The following is a 21,827-nucleotide window of genomic DNA, read 5'->3' on the forward strand; positions in this document are numbered from 1 at the left end:
TTATGAACAACTATATGACAATAAAATGGATAACCTGGAAGAAATGGACAGATCCTTACAAAAGTTCTATCTTCCAAGACTGAACCAGGAAGAACTAGAAATTATGAACAACCCAATTACAAGTCCTGTAATTGAAGCTGTGATCAAAAGTCTCCCAGAAAACAAAAGCCTGGGATCATTTGGCTTCACAGGAGAATTCTATCAAACATTTAGAGAAGAGCTAATGCCTATCCTTATAAAACTCTTTCAAAAATTTGCAGAGGAAGGAACTTCCAAACTCATTCTACGAGGCCCACCACCCTGACACCAAAATCAGACAAAGACAACACAAAAAAAGAAAACTACAGGTCAATATCACTGATGAACATAGATGCAAAAATCCTCAACAAATTTTAGCAAACAGAATTCAGCAACACATCAAAAAGTTGATACACCATGATCAAGTTGGGTTTATTCCAGAGATGCAAGGATTCTTCAATATGTGGAAGTCAATCAATGTGATACACCATATTAACAAATTGAAAGATTAAAAACCATATGATCATCTCAATATATGCAGAAAAAGCCTTTGACAAAATTCAGCACCCATTTATGATTAAAACTCTTCAAAAAATGGGCATAGAAGGAACCTACCTCAACATAGTAAAGGTCACATATGATAAGCCTACAACAAACATTATTCTCAGTGATGAAAAGCTGAAAGCATTCCCCCTAAGATCAGAAACAAGACAAAGCTGCCCACTTTCACCACTATTATTCAACAAAGTTCTGGAAGTCCTAGCTACAGCAATCAGAAAAGAAAAAGAAATAAAAGGAATCCAGACTGGGAAAGAAGAAGTAGAGTTCTCACTGTTTGCAGATGACATGATACTGTACATAGAAAACCGTAAAAATACTATCAGAAAATTACTAGAGCTAATCAGTGAATTTGGCAAAGTTGCAGGATACAAAATCAATACACAGAAATCACTTGCATTTCTATATACTAACAATGAAAAATCAGAAAGAGAAATTAAGGAATCAATCCAATTCACCATTGCAACAAAAATAATTAAATATCTAGGAATAAACCTACCTAAGGAGACAAAAGAATTTTACACAGAAAATTATAAGACACTAATGAAAGAAATCAAAGATGACATAAATAGATGGAGGGATATTCCATGTTCCTGGGTAGGAAGAATCAATATTGTGAAAATGACTGTCCTGCCAAAAGCAACCTACAGATTCAATGTGCTCCCTATCAAATTACCAATGGCATTTTTCACAGAACTAGAATTAAAAAATTCACAGTTCATGTGGAAACACAAAAGACCCCAAATAGCCAAAGCAGTCTTGAGAAAGAGGAATGGAGCTGGGGGAATCAACCTTCCTGACTTCAGATTATACTACAAAGCTACAGTCATCAAGACAGTATAGTACTGGCACAATAACAGAATTATAGACCAATGGAACAAGATAGAAAGCCCGTAAATAAACCTAATGCACCTATGGGTACCTTATTTTTGTCAGCTGAGGCAAGAATATACAATGGGGCAAAGATAGCCTCTTCAATAAATGGTGCTGGAAAAACTGGGCAGCTACATGCAAAAGAATGAAATTAGAACACTTTATAACACCATACACAAAAATAAACTCAAAATAGATTAAAGACCTAAATTTGAGACCAGAAACTATAAAACTCTTAGTGGATAGCATAGGCAGAATACTCAATGACATAAATCAAAGCAAGATACTCTATGACCCACCCACCTCCTGGAGTACTGGAAATAAAAACAAAAGCAAACAAGTGACAGCTGATTAAACTTAAAAGATTTTGCACAGCAAAGGAAACTATAAGCAGGGTGAAAAGACAACCCTCAGAATTGGAGAAAATAATAGCAAATGAAACAACTGACAAAGGATTAATTTCCAAAATATACAAGTAGCTCATACAACTCAATACCAGAAAAATAAACAACCCAATCAAAAAGTGGGTAAAAGACTTAAACAAACATTTCTCCAAAGAAGACATACATATGGCTAACAAACACATGAAAAGATGCTCAATTATTAGAGAAATGCAAATCAAAACTGCAATGAGATATCACCTCACACCAGTCAGAATGGCCATCATCAAAATATCTGTGCTGGAGAGGGTGTGGAGAAAAGGGAATGCTCTTGCACTGTTGGTGGGAATGTAAATTGATTCAGCCACTATGGAAGACAGTATAGAGATTCCTTAAAAAAAAAAAAAAACACAGCCTCCAACTAATAAAAATAAATGAAAAAAAAAAAAAAAAACTAGAAATAAAACCACCATATGACCCAGCAATCCCACTCCTGGGCATATACCCTGAGGAAACCAAAATTGAAAGAGACACATGTACCCCAATGTTCATTGCAGCACTATTTACAATAGCTAGAACAAGGAAGCAACCTAGATGTCCATTGACATATGAATAGATAAAGAAGTTGTGGTATATATACACAATGGAATATTACTCAGCCATAAAAAGGAATGCATTTGAAGCAGTTCTGATGAGGTGGATGAACCTAGAACCTATTATACAGAGTGAAGTGAGTCAGAAAGAGAAAGATAAATACCATATTCTAACACATATATATAGAATCTAGAAAAATGGTACGGAAAAATTTGTTTACAGGGCAACAATGGAGAAAGAGTAATAGAGAATAGACTAATGGACATGGGGAGAGGGGAGGAGAGGGTGAGATGTATGGAAAGAGTAGCATGGAAACTTACATTACCATATGTAAAATAGATAGCCAACGGGAATTTGCTGTTTCGCTCAGGAAATGCAAACAGGGGCTCTGTATCAACCTAGAGGGATGGGATGGGGAGGGAGACGGGAGGGGGGTTCAAAAGGGAGGGGTATATGTATACCTGTGGCTGATTCATGCTAAGGTTTGACAGAAAACAGCAAGATTCTGTAAAGCAATTATCCTTCAGTAAAAAAATAAATTAATAAAAAAAATAATCCAGCTCCAATATTTTCCCTTAACTTACTTATACATATCCCTTCCTTCCTTCCTCCCTTCCTCCCTCCCTTCCTTCCCTTCCTCCCTCCCACCTTCTTTCCTTCCTTCCTTCCTTCTTTCTTCCCTCCCTCCCTCCCTCTCCCTCCCTCCCATCCTTCCCCCCTCCCTCTGGCTTGTATTTAAAAGATCCTGCAAAGTCTGGACTCATCTTACCAGACCTCCCACTGGCCTCCCATTTGAAAACTCTCCTCCGGTTAATTTATCCATCCACCCATATAAGCAGTGTTACGGAGGGCTCATGCCTTGGCCCACAGCACGGAGTGGGGAAGCAGACGGGTAAACAATCCATCACAGTGTGGTGTCGTGAGAGCTGCATCAGAGCACCCACACCTGTACAGAGGGCCGTGGGAGCACAAAGGAAGGAGTGGCTGACTCTTGCCCACGTGCCAAAGGAGATGGAGAAGGCTCCGGGAAAGGAAGTCAGCTGTGAACTAGACCTTGAAGAGGGATTCAGCTAGGCAGAAAAGTAGGGGAAAAATATTCTAGGTAGTGTGAGCTGCCCATGAATAACTTCATGGCACCTGTAATTTCTTATATGTCACAGGAGGTACATGTGTGTATTTCACATGTGGTGGAATACTGTGCGTCTGTATCCTGGGAGTCCGCAGGCAGGAGTGACTTCCAAAATGAGGCTATTTCAAGTTCTGTTCTGTCCATTAAGTCTTCCTGGTAGCTGGTGATCTATCCTTTCTTGTACATCTATTGCCCAATTATTTGGCACTCAATTCAAGACTTCTTTCATTATTTCCTTATAAGACCCCAAGTGGTTTGCATCCTTCTTAAGAGCAAAGGATACACCTACCTTTGTTTCTTTAGTAGCCATTCCCTAGTATTCATGTCACTGGTGGCCCAGGGTAAAGAATCTACCTGCCAAGCAAGATCAAGCCCTGGGTTGGGAGGATCCTCTGGAGAAGGAAATGACAACCCACTCCAGTATTCTTGCCTGGAGAATCCCATGGACAGAGAAGCCTGATGGGCTACAATCTATGGGGTTGCAAAAGAGTCGAACATGACTTAGCAACTAAAACAAGAAGTTATTAAAACTCATTGCTGACTGATAGGTGGCCTTTAGTGCCTGTGTTTTTGGCTACAAGGCTGTATGAATAGCCACATGGAGATGGTTAATCCTGAAGGTGACTCCTGACGCATTTTGATATACCGCTGAGATAAGTACTGAAGTGCAATCACCCTAGACCGTCTTTTGAATCTTCTCTTACAGCAAAAAGGACAGATGCATCACTGGTGCAGAACCAGAGTTTCTATAAATAAGGCCTGCTGTGGCCCCATCAGACCTTTCAGTACCAACTGGAGAGTTTGCCGTGTTTACTAAACTCCTGAGATCACTAAAGTCTGAAGTAATCTCTCATGCCTCATTAATCTCCAATGTTTGAAGTAATCACTGATGTATAATAAATCTCTAGTCTCTGAAGGTTTAAACCACACAGATGTGTTATTTCAGATGAATAATGACAGATATGATTTTGCCATTCAGCCAGCCTTTCAATGCACGTGTAGGGAATAGTTAAGCCCTGCATTGGGCCCTCTCCCTGTGACCCATGCTTCTGTGTTCTCACGGCTATAAGTCATAGTGAAAAATGAACAATGTCTCACACAAAAACATATGATGGACTGGAAGGTCTATGCATGCAACGTGAGGAATTATATTAGTGCTCAAATAGATTAAGGAAATTTTTCCCATTAGTTTAAGGAGAAGGGCTTAAAGATTCCGTCCATCCATCCTTATTTCCTTCTTTCTCCCTTCCTTTCTTCCTATCTTCCACAAATGTTTATAAAGAACCTATGATGTATCAGATACTGTACTTGAAATCACACATATGATGATAAAAAGGGTCATATGGAAGTACGAATTGCCAGTTACATAAAATAAATGTCACGGAGATGTAATGTATAGCATGGTGACTGTTGTCAATAAATACTGTACTGTATATTTGAAAGTTGCTAAAAAAGTAAAATTTTAAAAGTTATCACAAGAAATAAGTTTTTTAGCTATGTGTGGTGACGAATACTGACTAGACTTACAATGGCAAGGCACTAGGTATATTCAGTATGAACAAGTTTGACTCATTACATTGCATACCTGAAACTAATATAGTTACATATCAATTACATCTCAATTTAATAAAATGAGATGCCCATATAGAATAGAAATACCTGGTGCATAGTATGCAGAATCATCTAGAGCTTTACAATAACCATCCTTCACTGAATGTTGATTGTATGCCAGCCATTAATATGGATAAAGTATTCTGAATGAATTATATATGGCCATTAGCCTAAAATGTGTCTTTTATTTACATAATAATGGTTTGTGTTTAGAACAAAGGATTTGGAGTTAAATAACTTAAGTTCTATCCTGCCTTGTAGTAAGTTTGAGAGCTAAGAAAGTCATTTCCTTCTTTGTGATAGGTTTCCTTATCTATAAAATTTCAAGAGCGGCAAAAGCCTAATTCCTGCGGGTTTGGGAGAGCCTCTGAGATAACTCTGTATACCTTTTTACTTGCTTTTCTCATTCCCTGCATTGTTTTTCCCATCTCCCCATTTCTTCTGCTTGTAAAATTCTACTTATCTTTGAAAACCCTGGCTTAAGTGTCACTTCGTGTAAGAAGTCTTCTTCATTTCCTCCCTGGTGGTCTGAGCCCTCTCCTCCCAGCCATCATGGTGCCCATCCAGGCTTTTATATTGCAATTACCACGTGGCATCACCATGCTAAAGGGCAGAATCTTATTCACATATTCTGTACTTAGCAAAGCGCCTTGCCCATAACTGGTGCTTTAAATTCAGCTCAATAAAAGAATAAAAAATATGTTAAGCAAGTGCTTCATAAATTTCAAAGTATTAAACAAAGGAAGATATCATTATCATTATGCTTGCCATTCAACTAGGACTCAATTCACTTTTACAAAATACAAAATTTATTTTGGTTTAATTCTGCTGTGTAATGGAGGTGGGCATTATACTACTAACATACCGATGCACTGCTCTTTCTGGCCACGTAGAAGAATTACGCTTACCTGTGCCCTCCACCCCCACCCTCCCTGGAACATAGGAATAAACGCGTGATTTGCTTCAGCCAGTGAAATGTGCAGCACACGTCACTTGCGTGTGGAAGCATCTAGTCACTCTTGCTTGAGTGTCCAGGTCTTCTTTCCCCATGTGGTGGTCCCGGAGGTGCCTGCTGACACGGTAGTGCCCTGAGATTGACCCAGCCCAACAACCTAACCTTGTACCACGTGGAGAACATCTGACCGCAGAGCTGTCCAGACCAAAAGGAGACTTGGCATGACTGAACAATAAACATGCATTCCATTAACCCTCTGAGATTTCGCCATTTTTTTATTACCTTGGCCTAAGCAACCGAAACAAACCACTTAGTCCTAAAGGAAATTAAGCCTGAATACTCACCGGAAGGACTGATGCTGAAGCTGAATACTTTGGCCACCTGATGTGAGGAGCCGACTCATTGGAGAAGCCCCTGAAGCTGGGAAAGATTGATGGCAGAAGGAGAAGAGGGCATCAGAGGATGAGATGGTTGGATGGCATCGCTGATTCAATGGACATGATCTTGGGCAAACTCCGAGAGGCGATGAGGGACAGGGAGGCCTGGCGTGCTGCAGTCCATAGGGTCACACAGAGTCAGACACGGCGTGGCTACTGAACAACAGCAATCTATAGCTTATCCTGACTGATAAAATCACCAACTCATTTCTGGGAAAAAAACATGGCAGTTACTGGGAATATAAACATGATGATAATCAAAACCAAAAGTATGAGCAACAACACCACAAAACTTATCTGAAAACTACACATCTGAGAATCCAGCCATACTACAAAGAATCTAGTTTACTTCTTAGGGATGTTAAAACTGCCTGTGTCTCCTTCTCAAAACCTAGAGAAATTTCTCTAGTACTTGGCGCTGAAGCAGGGGACCCGTACTTCTGTACTTACATCAGAGGGAAATTACACCCAACAAATATATGTTTTAAGCAAAGCATTTGCTATAAATTGTTTTAAATAGATGCGCTTAGGATCTTCCATCAACATGATCACTGTAACGTGTTCTGTTCACTGTACCATTTACCTAACTGAATGGTAATGAGAATTGCCTCATGATTTTCCACTCCATGAGTGCAAAAGAAGGAAACACCTTTTTAAAATTAATTATGTTCCATTTTTTGTTTTACTGTGAAATATATACATACACTCACACAAAGTGAACTAAACATATATTTACAGTTTAACAACAACAACAACAAAAACACTATATAAAGTGAAACTGATATAGCTACTACCCCGGTCAAGAAATAGAACATTGCCAAAATAATAGACATTTCCCTCCCCACCCCCTGTATATTCATCTAGCTGGAGAAAATTACTGGCCTGACTTTGGGGATAATCCTTTTCTTACTTTACCTTATAGCTTTACCATTGTGTTTATTTTAATATTTGTTATATGAATGGTGGCATAATTTATGTGTAACAATATGCACCATTGGAGAAGGAAATGGCAACCCACTCCAGTATTCTTGCCTGGAGAATCCCACGGACGAGGAGCCTGGGGTCCATGGTGTCGCAAAGAGTCGGACATGACTGAAGTGACTTAGCATGTATACACCATATAAAGAATACAGCTTAGTGAGTTTTGCACATATATGTACCTATGTTATCACCACCCCAATCAAGATACAGAATTTCCACCACTTCAAGTTTCCTTGTGCCCTTTTGCAATAAATCCCCCCAGTCCTAACCCCAGGCTGCCACAGACCTGTTTTCTATCTCGATAGATTAGTTTGGCATCCAACAGACTTTAGTGTAAGTGGAACCATGCGTTACATACTGGTTTCTTTCATTAATATAATCTATGTCTGATTTTGAACTGTATATGAATAGAATCATAATGTATGTTATGATTCTTTGGAATCTTGCTTTTTGTTCAGTGTTACGTTTGTAAAATACATCCATAAATGTTTATACCTATAATTTATTCCTTTTTATTGCTGTATATAAATCATTATATGACTATGGTATAATTTATCCACTCTTATTACTGACTATTGTATAATTCATGCATTCTATAATTTCACTGCTGTCTTGTGTTGACTTTTTTCATAATTTTTATTTATTCGTTAGTCTGTTGCTGACTGTGCTGGGTCTTCGCTGCTGCTCGGGCTTTTGTCCAGTCCCACGAGTGGGAGCTGCTCTCCAGTTGCAGGGTGCAGGCTTCTCCTCGCCATGACTTCTCTTGTGGACACGGGCTCTGGGGCTTTCAGGCTTCAGTACTTGTGGCTCCCAGGCTCTAGAGCTCAGTCGTTGTGGGCTTACCTGCTCTGCGGCCTGTGGGATCCTCCCAGGTCAGAGGGCAAACCTGTCTCCTGCTTTGGCAGGCAAGTTATCACTGACCCACGAGGGAGGCCCTATCATGCACTTATTTTGTAAATTGATTTTTACATTCTGCTACGTTGATAATCTTTCTTATTGATAGTAACAATTCCCCTGTAGATTCTTTTGGGTTTTCAGTGCATGTATTCATATTATCTGTGAATGATGACAATTTTCAATCCTTAAACTCTCTATAACTTGTTCATTTTTTTTATTTGTTTAGTTGCTCTCACAAGGACCTCCAGTACAAAGTTAGAAGTGTTGATAGACGTGTATTGTTTCTGATCTCAAAGGAAAATCTCTTTAAGTATTTGTTGTTGTTTTAGTGGCTAAGTCACATCCAACTCTTTTATGACCCCAAGGACTGTAGCCTGCCAGGCTCCTCTGTCCATGGGATTTTCCAGGCAAGAATATGGGAGTGGGTTGCCGTTTCCTCCTCCAGGAGATCTTCTCAACCCAGGGATTGAGCTCGTATGAGTCTCCTGAGTTGGCAGGCAGATTCTTTACCGCTAACCCACTGGGGAAGCGTTTACCCCGAGCCACTGGGAAAGCCTATTTTTAACTATTAGGTCTGATTATTAGGTATGATGTTTACTAAAAATTTTTGTGGGTTTTTAAAAATCAGAATATTTTTTACCAAAATGAAGTTCTCTTCTAATCTCAGAAGTTTGGGGGGTGGATTATAAATGATGTAAATTGATTAAGAGTTTCAACGTGACTGGTAAATGAATTTTATCATGTTTTTTCTACAACTGTTGAGATAATCATGTGAATTGATATTCTATTATTAAATAGGTATTTAATAATATTTTTAACAATATGAAAACTGAATATGAACTGAATATTTTTAGCAATATGAAATTACCCCCTATTATTAAATCAATTGTCCATTCTTTTTTTTTTCTTTTTGTCCATTCTTGATCTAAACCAACTGGTAATAATATCTTATTCATTATATATTTTGTTTATTTTTAATTATATCCAAGTTCATATGTGAATTGGCCTGTAATGTTCTTTTCTGACTCTCTCCTTGTTAAGTTTTGGTTTCAAAGTTTTGCTAATTTCATAAAAGCACAGGGGAGTGTACCCTCTTCTAAAATTTTAACCTTGCAAAAAATTGGACTTATTTTTCCGTTAAATGTTTGGTAGAAACATATCAGTTTTTGTGGCTTCACTCACTAAAGAAACCATCTGGGACAGCAGTTTGTAAAAAACTTCTTTGTGAAAAATTTTTTGTGAAACTTTGTGAAAAAAGCATCTAAATTCAGGCTGTTGACTTCTCTTCCGTTTTGAGTAAGTTTAGTAACATTTTTCTAAGAGTTGTTCTAATTTTTAAAATTTATTGGTATTCTTCATTAAAATTCCTATATAAAAAGTTAATATCTGTGTTCTGTATACTTTAAGTCTAATTTGTTCATTGTATCTACAAATATTCTGTATTCTTACTTTTTCTGGGTTTTTTGTTATTGTTGTTTATTTGCATATTTACTGACAGAAATGGATTAAAATTGGCCACTCTGATAGTACTTTTATGTTTCTCTCTTTGTAGTGCTCCAATGTTAGCTTTATGTCTTTAAATAGTGTGCTGAATTAGTGCACATTAATTTATAATTATTATATACTCTAGAGAACTGAATATTTTTAGCAATATGAAATTACCCCCTATCTTTGGTAGTTGTTTTGCCATAAAGTTTATTTTTTCTAATATTAATGTAGCTACACCAGTTTTCTTTAGTGAATAATTTTGCAAGGTATATATTTTCCCAAGCTTTTGCCTTCAAATGTTCTTGTCCATGGCAAGAATACTGGAGTGGATTGCCCTTGAATATTATAATTGCTATATTTTTTAATTCACTTGGCAGTATTATTATAGCTTTATGCAGTCAATATTCTTAACATATGGGGCTTCCCTGATGGCTCGGCAGTAAAGAATTCACCTGCAATGCAGGAGATGCAGTTTTGATCCCTGGGTTGGGAAGATCCAGGGAGAAGGGCATGGCAACCCACTCCAGTATTCTTGCCTGGAGAATCCCATGGACAGAGGAGCCTGTTGGGCTACAGCCCATGGGGTCACAAAGAGTCAGACATGACTGAGGACACAACACATGTTGAGATACACAAAACATAAAAGTCACATAAAACAAGTGACTTACCATACATGCATCCCTAGTATATGAGTACCCCTATAGCCTCAAGCCATATTAAACAATGTAGCCAGTAAAAGCCCCAAATAAGAAGTTTGACAGAGGAGCAGGACTAAAAAGAGACCCCAATCTTACCTGTTTACAGTTAAAATATCTTACTTTTGCAAATTCTACAAAAACACATGATCATATTGTCAAGGATGAAACCACCACTCACCATGCAAAAGAGAGCCTGCACAGAAGCATGTATGTGCGTGCACATGCATGCATGCATGCACGCGCGCGCACACACACACACACACACACACACACACACACACACACACACACACACACTAAATTTATTGCTTACTATAACCAGGCACTTCCTCTCTGAGCCGGGCAGACTAATGATCTATATAGGGCTTTGATAAAGGCAGAGTTCTGGTACTGGTGATTTTCAGGGGGTAAGGGGACTGAGATCCTCTGTAGAGATGGTTACTGGGTAAGATTCTTGTTACTTAGTTGACATTCAGAGGCATGATCATTGGAGGGAATCCCTGATGGGCTGAATTTCAAGAGTAAGTGACTGACACCAATGACTGACTTTCACTGAGACAAATGTCCCTGGTCTATGGAACAGGGGTTCAAAGCCAGTTCTGAAGGCTTCTTGCTACAAAGACTGCAGAACAACCAGTTTTTGTGTAGGAGTATGGGAACCTTTCTTTGTTCTCAATTTGAAATATATCCAAGGCTCTCTTATAAGAGGCTTATATTAAGGAGAGGCTTCCAAGCTTAAATTTCACTAGCCTCTGAGGCCAGGATCATGACACTTTCACCTTGAGCCCATGGATGTAGCCCTTCTAGCTTATGTATGTGGGGATAACCTTCAGGCTCCCTGCCTCTGGCAGAAGACATAGAATCTGGTCCCCACTGGAGTGCAAAGCTATCAGAACTGAGGCTCATTTTTAAAGTCTTGTTTCTTCTGAATCAATAAAAATAATCAGGGTGAAAGTGACTTGAAGTTCTCCCTGAGTTTAAACTCATCTTAGATTTTGACTTAGTAAGTACTTTCTATGAGTGACTGCTTTTTTTATGCCTTTAAGAAGCTTATTTTTAATCTGGCATTTAAAATTCAAAGAGGAATAAGCTACAGCAGTCTTCTCTTATTCACAAGGAATGCATTCCAAGAGCATCAGTGAATGCCTGAAACTGTGGATAGTACTGAACTCTATAAATATTATGCTTTTCCCTATAGTTACTTACCTATGACAGTTTAATTTATAAATTAGGCACAGTAAGAGATTAACAATAGGACATTCCTGGTGGTCTAGTGCTTAACAATGTCTGCCAATGCAGCGGACACAAATTTGATATCTGGCCTGGGAAGATTCTACATGCTATGGGGTAATTAAGCCCACGCACCACAACTACTGATGCCCGTGAGCCCTCGATCCTGGGCTCCACAAGGAGAGAAGCCGCCACAATGAGAAGCCTGCAAACTGCAGCTAGAGAATAGTCTCTGCTCTCTGCAACTAGAGAAATTCCGCACATAGCAATCAAGACCCAGCACAGCCAAAAATAAGTACATAATTACTATTAAAGAAAGATGTTAACAGTAATTAATAATAAATAAGACAATTATAACAATATGAACAATTTTAACAATAAAAATTATGTGAATGTGGTCTCTCTCTCTCTCTCTCTCAATATCTTATTATACAAAATCAATGACTTTTCCATCTTAGCCAGGCACTTATCACACACTCTGGCCATAACTTTTGCAGTAGAGTTGCAACAGAAAAACTAGCATGAATTTCTTTTCCCTTCTTCACAATTTCACAAATAGAATATGTGCCTTTGCCATAGATCATAGCAACTTCAGCATGTAATTGTTTTTCTTTCCTTATAAGTCAAGAATGTTCACCTTTTCGCTTAAAGCACTTTGCAGCTTCTCTTTGGCATATCTGAATTGCGAACACCGCTATTCCTGCACTTTGGAGCCAGTGTTAAGTAATGGAATACCTTGACTATTGATTTGAAAACCAAGACAACAGTTAAGTGACTAAGGGCAGAATACACTGGACAAAGAGATGATTCACGTCCAGGGTGTGACTGAGAAGGACAGCACAAGTTGTCATCACGCTCTTCAGAATAGCGCAAAATTTAAAATTTAGAAATTGTTTATTTCTGGAATTTTCCATTTGACTTTTTCCAACCTGTTTGTCCTCAGGTAAATGAAGCCTCAGAAAGCAACACTGCACATAGGGGAGAGAACTACTGTACCACTTCATACCCATTAAAATGCCTACTATCAAAAAGCAAATTAACAAGTTGGCAAGGATCTGAAGAAATTGGAACCCTTGGGCACTGTTTAGTAGGAATGCAAAATTGTGCAGCTATAGTGTAAAAAATTATGGCGACTCTTCAAAAACCTAAAAATAGAACTACCACATGACCCAGAATTCTGAGTATATATCCAAAATAATTGAAAGCATGGTTTCAAAGAGATATTTGCATTTCTTCATGTCTAGCAGCATTATTCATAATAGCCAGAAGGTAGAAGCAACCCAGGTGCTCGCTGACATAATGAATAGCTAAACAAAATGTAGTTTATACATAGAATGGAATGTTGTTCAGTTTTAAAGAAGAAAGAATATTGTGACATATGCTACAAAATGGATGAATATTGAAGACATTATGCCAAGTGAAATAAATCAGTCAAAAAGGACAAAAACTGTGTGATTCCATTTATATGAAGCACTTAGAATATTCAGATTCATACTTTCTACAGAAAGTAGAATGGTAATTGCCAGCAGCCACGGGGAGAAGGGAATGGGGAGTTGATGTTCAATGTGAAAATAATTCTAGTTTTTCCAGATTAAAAAGTTCTGGAAAGTCAACATCCATCGTATAAAAACTCTCAGTAAACCAGGAATAGAGGGAAACCTCAAACTGACTGAGGCTATCTACAATTAACATCATGCTTAGTGATGACAAACTTGAAGCTTTCCCATTAAGATTATATGTAAAGTGAGGATATTGCCTCTCGTTATTACTTTTCAACATCATACTGGAAGTAATTATTAACTCAATAAGGTAAGAAAAGGAAACAAAAGGTACACAGATTGGAAAGGAAGATATAAAACTGTCCTCATTTGCAGATGACATAGTTGTCCATATGGGAATTCCAAAAGAATGAACAAACCCAACAAACAAAAAAATCCTGGAACTAGTAAGTGATTATGGTAATGCTGCAAGTTGTAAGGTTATCATACAAAAGTCAATTGCTTTTCTATACAGCAACAATGAACAGATAGAACTTGAAATTAAAAATATGATACTATGTACATTGATATCCCTAAAAGTTAAATCAGTTCAGTTCAGTCACTCAGTCACGTCCAACTCTTTGCAACTCCATGGACTGCAGAATGCCAGGCCTCCCTGTCCATCACCAATTCCCGGAGTTTACTCAAACTCATGTCCACTGAGTCGGTGATGCCATCAAACCACCTCATCCTCTGTTGTCCCTTTCTCCTCTTGCCTTCAATCTTTCCGAGCATCAGGGTCTTTTCAAATGAGTCAGTTCTTTGCATCAGGTGGCCAAAGTATTGGAGTTTCAGCTTTAGCACCAGTCCTTCCAATGAACACTCAGGACTGATTTCCTTTAGGATGGACTGGTTGGATCTCCTTGCAATCCAAGAAACTCTCAAGAGTCTCCTCCAACACCACAGTTCAAAAGCATCAATTCTGTGGCGTTCAGTTTTCTTTATAGTCCAACTCTCACATCCATACATGACTACTGGAAAAACCATAGACTTGAATAGATGGACCTTTGTTGGCAAGATAATGTCTCTGCTTTTTAATATGCTGTCTAGATTGGTAAAAGTTTTTCTTCTAAGGAGCAAGCGTCTTTTTATTTCATGGCTGAGGTTACCATTTGCTGTGATTTTGTAGCCCCCAAAAATAGAGTCTACCATCGTTTCCACTGTTTCTCCATTTGCCATGGAGTGATGGGACCAGATGCCATGATCTTTGTTTTCTGAATGTTGAGTTCTAAGCCAACTTTTTCACTCTCCTTTTTCACTTTCATCAAGAGCCTCTTTAGTTCCTCTTCACTTTCTGCCATAACGGTGGTGTCATCTGCATATCTGAGGTTATTGATATTTTTCCCAGAAATCTTGATTCCAGCTTGTGCTTCTTCCAGCCCAGCGTTTCTCATGATGTACTCTGCATATAAGTTAAATAAGCATGATGACAACGTACAGCCTTGACGAACTTCTTTTCCTATTTGGAACCAGTCTGTTGTTCCATGTCCAGTTCTATCTTTTGCTTCCTGACCTGCATATAGATTTCTAAAGGGGCAGGTCAGGTGGTCTGGTATTCCCATATCTTTCAGAATTTTCCACAGTTCGTTGTGATCCATACAGTCAAAGGCTTTGGTGAGTCAATAAAGCAGAAATTGATGCTTTTCTGGAACTCTCTTGCTTTTTCAATGATCCGGCAGATGTTGGCAATCTGATCTCTGGTTCCTCTGCCTTTTCTAAAACCAGCTTGACCATCTGGAAGTTCACGGTTCACTTATTGCTAAATCCTGGCTTGGAGACTTTTGAGCATTACTTTACTAGCGTGTGAGATGAGTGCAATTGTGCAGTAGTTTGAGCATTCTTTGGCATTGCCTTTCTTAGGGATTGGAATGAAAACCGACCTTTTCCAGTCCTGTGGCCACTGCTGAGTTTTCCAAATGTGCTGGCATATTGAGTGCAGCACTTTCACAGCATCATCATCTAGAATTTGAAATAGCTCAACTGGAATTCCATCACTTAAGTATTAACCTAACAAAATATTTGTAAGATCTATATGAGGAAATATGGTACTGTAGTTTTTTATGAAAAAATAAGAAAATAACTAAATAAATGGAGAAATATTCCATGTTCATGGATAGGAATACTTAATATTGTCAAGATGTCAGATCTTCCCAACTTGATTTATGGACTCAGTGTGATTTGCAATCAAAATCCTAGCAAATTATTTTATGGATATTGACAAACTAATTCTAAAGTTTATATGGAGAGGCAGAAGACCCAGAATATTTAATACAAAACCGAAGGAAAAAATTTAAATTGGTGAGAACTTTTGCTACCCTTGCTAAAGCTACAGTAAAAAAAAAAAAAAAAGAGTGATTTTGATGAAATAATAGACAAATAGATCAACAGAAGAGAGTAGAGGGCTCAGAAATAGATCCCCATAATAGTCAACGTATATTTGACCAAGGAGGAAAGGCAACACAATGAAGCCAAAATAGTCTCTTCAACAAATGGTGCTAAAACAACTGGACGTCCACATGCAAAAAAATGAATCTAGATACACACTTATACCCTTCACAAAAATTAACTCAAAAATGGATAGCAGATAGACATAAATGTAAAATGCAAAAATATAAATCTCCTAGGAAAAATATAGGAGAAAACCTATATGATCTTGTGTATGGTGATATCTTTTTAGATTCAACACCAAAGACATGATCAATGGAATAATTGATAAGCTTAACTTAGTTAAATTTTAAAACTTCTGTTCTATGAAAGACAATATCAAGAACAGAAGACAAGACACAGTAGGGAGAAAATATTTGCAAAAGACACATCTGATAAAGGCAATTATCCAAAAAATTCTTAAAGCTCAACAATAAGAGAACAGACAAACCAATTTAAAAATGAATCAAACACCTTAACAGACATCTCAGTGAAGATGATGACAAATTAGCATGAAAAGATGCTCCACACATGTCATCAGGGAAATGCAAATTAAAGCTAGACACACCTATTAGAATAGCTGAAATCCAGAACACTGACAACACCAAATGGCAAAGATGTGAAGTAAAAGAACTCTCATCTATTGCTAATGGTACGGCCACTTGGGCAGAATGTTTGGAGGTTTCTTATTAAACTAAACATACTCTTACATATGGTCCAGCAATCGTGCTCCTTGGTATTTACCTCAAGTAGCTGAAAACTTACATTCACATAAAACCAGGCAGATTGACATTTATAGAAGTTTATTTATAATTATGAAAACTGGGAAGCAGCCAAGATATCCTTTGTAGATAAATGGGTAAACTGTGATGTGTCTAGATATTGGAATATTACTTAATGCTAAAAAGATATGAGTTAATTGAGACATAGAAAGATACAGAGAAATCTTAAACACATATAACTTAGAAGCCAATCTAAGAAAGCAACATACTGTGCTATTCAAACATGACATTCTGGAAAAGGCAAAACACTGGAGACAGTAAAAAGATCGGTGGTGCAGAGGGTGAGGGGTAGAGGTGGGTGAAGGGAAGAGATGGTAAGCAGAGCACAGAGGACTTTTTAGGGTAGTGAAAACACTCTGTATAGTATAATGGTGGATATATGTGATGATATATTTGTCCAAACCCATAGAGTTAAAACACAGGTTTACTCCTTTGGAGAAGTAATCCTTTGGATTACTGGTAATATAGGCTTGTGGTATAAAGGTTTTATAGAGGATTGTGGTAATATAGGTTCACCCTTGGTAATCATTCTGGTGAGTGATGCTGATAATGGGAGAAGCTATGCATGCATGTGGGCAGGAGGTTTACAGGAAATCTCTGCACCTTCCTTTCAAATTTATTATAAACCTAAAATTTCTCTAATATATAACAGTACTTTTTTACTGTGCCACAGGCATGTGGGGTCTTAGTTCCCCAACCAGGGATTGAACCTATGCCCCTTGCATTGGCAGTGCAGAGTCTTAACCACTGGACCACCAGGGACATCCCTAAAAATAACGAAATTTTAAAGTTACAAAAAAAGAATTCTGGAAATGGATGATGATAATGATTACACAACGATGGGAATATATTTAATACCACTGAAATGTATATACACTTAGAAATGCTTTAGATGGTAAGTTTTACATTATATGTATTTTACCACATTGAAAAAGATTCTAGGAGGGGGATTGGTCTTATGAAACGTGTCGATTATTACTGGAAATGGAAGTCGTGAACTCAAATTTATACCTAATACCTGCTCTGTGCCAAGAATGATGTCATGTGTTTTGCATTATTACTTCACATAATTAGTAATGATTTAAGTAAGAGCTTGTCATACACACTACTTGTCTGTGTGGCAAGCAGTCACTGAGCATTTATTATGTAGGCATTGTGCTATGATCTCAACAGCAAACAACCCTAGCGCGGTCCATGCCTGGAAGGACTAACAGGTTCAGGTTATAGTGCAGGATGCTGACTCCTCCCAGCACAAAATGGGAAGAACAGAAGAGGAGTATCTACCTCTGGGCCCTTCCAGGTCCTGTTAAACATTTACATACATTATCTTATATAGTCCCCCAACAATCTCAAAGTTTGGAACTATTATCTGCATTTTACAAAGGATGACCTTGAATCTCAGATCTAACTTACCTAAGATTATACAACTGCTAAGTAAGTGGTAGAGTTGAAATGCAAAGATCAAGTTTTTTAACAAAGCCTATGTCATCTACATACATGAGTTCTGTGGATCAAATTGTTCGGCAGATCAAGCTGCCTCAAGGCAAAGTTTTCCCACTGGGCTTCCCAAGTTGCTCAGTGGTGAGAATCTGCCTGCCAATGCAGGAGTGCCAATGCAGACATCTCACACACTAGCAAAGTAATGCTCAAAATTCTCCAAACCAGGCTTCAATAGTACGTGAATCGTGAACTTCCAGATGTTCAAGCTGGTTTTAGAAAAGGCAGAGGAACCAGAGATCAAATTGCCAACATCTGCTGGATCATCAAAAAAGCAAAAGAGTTCTAGAAAAACATATATTTCTGCTTTATTGACTATGCCAAAGCCTTTGACTGTGTGGATCACAACAAACTGTGGAAAATTCTGAAAGAGATGGGAATACCAGACCACCTGACCTGCCTCCTGAGAAATCTGTATGCAGGTCAGGAAGCAACAGTTAGAACTGGACATGGAAAAACGGACTGGTTCCAAATCAGGAAAGGTGTTCATCAAGGCTGTATATTGTCACCATGCTTATTTAACTTATATGCAGAGTACATCATGAGAAACGCTGGGCTGGAAGAAGCACAAGCTGGAATCAAGATTGCTGGGAAAAATATCAACAACCTCAGATATGCAGATGACACCACCGTTATGGCAGAAAGTGAAGAGGAACTAAAGAGGCTCTTGATGAAAGTGAAAAAGGAGAGTGAAAAAGTTGGCTTAGAACTCAACATTCAGAAAACAAAGATCATGGCATCTGGTCCCATCACTTCATGGCAAATAGATGGGGAAACAATGGAAACAGTGACAGACTTTATTTTGGGGGGCTCCAAATCCACTGCCGATGGTGACTGCAGCCATGAAATAAAAAGACACTTGCTCCTTGGAAGAAAAGCTATGACCAGCCTAGACAGCACATTAAAAAGCAGAAACATTACTTTGCCAACAAAGGTCCTTCTAGTCAAAGCTGTGGTTTTTCCAGTAGTTATGTATGGATGTGAGAGTTGGACCATAAAGAAAGCTGAGCGCCAAAGAGTTGACACTTTTGAAATATGATGTTGGAGAAGACTCTTGAGAGTCCCTTGGACAGCAAGGAGATCCAACCAGTCCATCCTAAAGGAAATCAATCTTGAATATTCATTGGAAGGGCTAATGCTGAAGCTGAAATTCCAATACTTGGGGCACCTGATACAGAGAACTGACTCATTAGAAAAGACGCTGATGCTGGGCAAGATTGAGGGCAGGAGGAGAAGGGGACGACAGAGGATGAGATGGCTGGATGGCATCACCGACTCAATGGACATGAGTTTGAGTAAACTCTGGGAGTTGGTGATGGACAGGGAGGCCTGGTATGCTGCAATCCATGGGGTTGCAAAGAGTGGGGACACAACTGAGTGACTGAACTGAGCTTAACTGAATGCAGGAGACCCAGGTTCAATCCCTGTGTCAGGAAGATCCCCTCTAGAAGGGAATGGCAACACACTCCAGTATTCTTGCCTGGAGAATTCCATGAACAGAGGAGCCTGGCAGGTTATAGTCCTTGGGATCGCAAAGAGTCAGACAAAACTTAGCAATTAAACAACAACAAAGATAAGAAAACAATAAGGACAATACGGTGACTTATCTATTAAAAAAAACTCTATTCCATTCATTGGCTATTCTGTATTCTATAATTTGTCCCCCTTTACCTTTCAGAACTGTTTTATTTTTCTCTTATGCACTGATGGCGATAATAAATGGCAGTTGTCAATCTCTTTTAGGATCCTATTAACCAAACCTTATTCCTTTATCTGGAAAATCCTGCACTTTACAGAGCTCAGTAGGAAGCTCCGCCTACCTCCAGCCCTGGAAGCTCACTTTCCCATCTTCCTTGTAGTGAGGAAACAAGCCCCTGAACTTTGCTTCCTGAGTGGGAAGTTCACAGCAGTCTCTGAACCGGAAGAGCATTATGAGGCAAGGACTGCCCAGCGTCAGCAGAGGCTGTATCTGCTTCAAACCATGTGTCAGTTCTTGGACCTCCCCGCCGCAACACTGGTGATCTTCGTGGTTAAGCTATGGCGTCTACTCCTTAAAGGGGCTGCAGGGGCTCTGGGGTCTCATCACATCAAAGATTTGAACAATGTTCTCGATAACTTGGCTCTAAGAATCCAGCCCTCCTGGTGATTCTGTGAGCCACACAAAACTCTCATCATAAATTCTTTCCTCCTTACACCCAACAGAATTAGCTTCTATTGCTTGCCGCTAGGAATCCTTGCTGTGTGAGTAGTTATTTGTTTGTTCTAATACACATTCCTGACAGCCTAAACAGGAGCACATTTAGCAGTTCCCCCAATATTTGAAAAAAAACATTGGTTTGTGGCATAAAAAATATTTAGGGATCACCCTTATATACTATAAAATTCTAAGTTGTGCGTTCAAAGCACTATCTAATGAACAGTGAAAACAATTGAAACAGAATTGATATCATCTTGGACTTAACAGTGACTAAACAGAACTCTGGATAACCATATGGTCTATATTATTCAGTTGTTAATATGGCCAAAGTAACCAGACTGACAAACAAACCAGATTGATTATGTGTCTACATAATTGCTTTCTCAGCTGCTGTGAAATGCTTGATCCAGTTAATAATATAGATCAGTTTCTCTTTTTAAAAGGTTAAAACAGCATGTAATTAATTAACTAATTACTGTATTGATTTATTATATTTACTTACTGAGTAGAGCTATGGGTTTTTCACTAAGCCAGATGCCTGGCATGCAGCAAAGATGAAAAGCTTATGATCTCAATTATCAACCATTCTTTCCATCTCCCCTGCAACCACCATTAGTGGCCAACCACTATGACTTCTCATCTGGGCTTTTGTAATTGCTCCCTGGCTAATTTCCTCTTTTTCTGCTCTTGTTCTCCTGAAATCCATTTTCCGTTGAGGAATGAGGGCATTCTTTTAAAACTTTTACTGGGTCATATTATCGCTCTGCTATAATTTCTTGCAAAAAAAGTTTCAATATCCTTAGTTTTAAGTCCAGAGTTCCTAACACAACAAGGAAAGACCCAAGTCATCAGGTCATGCATGCATGCACGCGAAGTCACTTCAGTCATGTCCGACTCTTTGTGACCCTATGGACTGTACCCACCCAGATTCCTCTGTCTGTGGAGTTCTTCTGGCAAGAACACTGGAGTGGGTTGCCATGCCCTCCTCCAGGGGATCTTCCCGACCCAGGGATTGAATCCACGTCTCTTGTGGCTCCTGCATGGCAGGCAGATTCTCTACCGCTGAGCCACCAGGGAAGTCCCGTGATCAGATTATATTTCTAACATAAATTCACTCCTGCCGCCTGCACTCCACCATAATGTCCCAAACATACTGTCCTCTCAGTTCCTAAGGTGTTTTCATCTCTTTCTGACTCAGTCTTTGAAGATATGGTTCCTTGTGCCTGGAATATTTTTCCTCCCCCTGTTCACCTGGCTAGTTCCTACTTAGACCTCCTATTTCAGGTTTCACTTCCTCGGGGACACCTTCTTTGACCACTCAGCTTAAGACAGACCACTGATTTACTCTCTCAGTACATCTAAAAACGCTCTTTCATAGCTTTGATGGCAGCCTGTAGTTCTATATTTACATGTTGTTTACGAGTTTAATGTCTGCTTCCGCCACAGTAGTCTGTAAGGTTTAAGAAGACGGGGACCATGCCTGTCTTGTTCACCACCTGGCATCCAATAAAGCACATGTATGGACTCCTTAAACATCTGT

The 21,827-nt window shown here is 38.8% G+C and overlaps 1 non-coding gene across 1 annotated transcript; it reads right to left on the reverse strand.

Annotated features, from left to right (window-relative positions):
- Nucleotides 1-17,282: 17,282 nt before the first annotated feature.
- Nucleotides 17,283-17,355, reverse strand: TRNAG-GCC. Its single transcript has one exon. It is a non-coding gene; the product is annotated as a tRNA-Gly (tRNA).
- Nucleotides 17,356-21,827: the final 4,472 nt, after the last annotated feature.

Source organism: Cervus canadensis, chromosome 29 (assembly GCF_019320065.1).
Source record: "Cervus canadensis isolate Bull #8, Minnesota chromosome 29, ASM1932006v1, whole genome shotgun sequence".
Classification (NCBI taxonomy): Eukaryota; Metazoa; Chordata; class Mammalia; order Artiodactyla; family Cervidae; genus Cervus; species Cervus canadensis.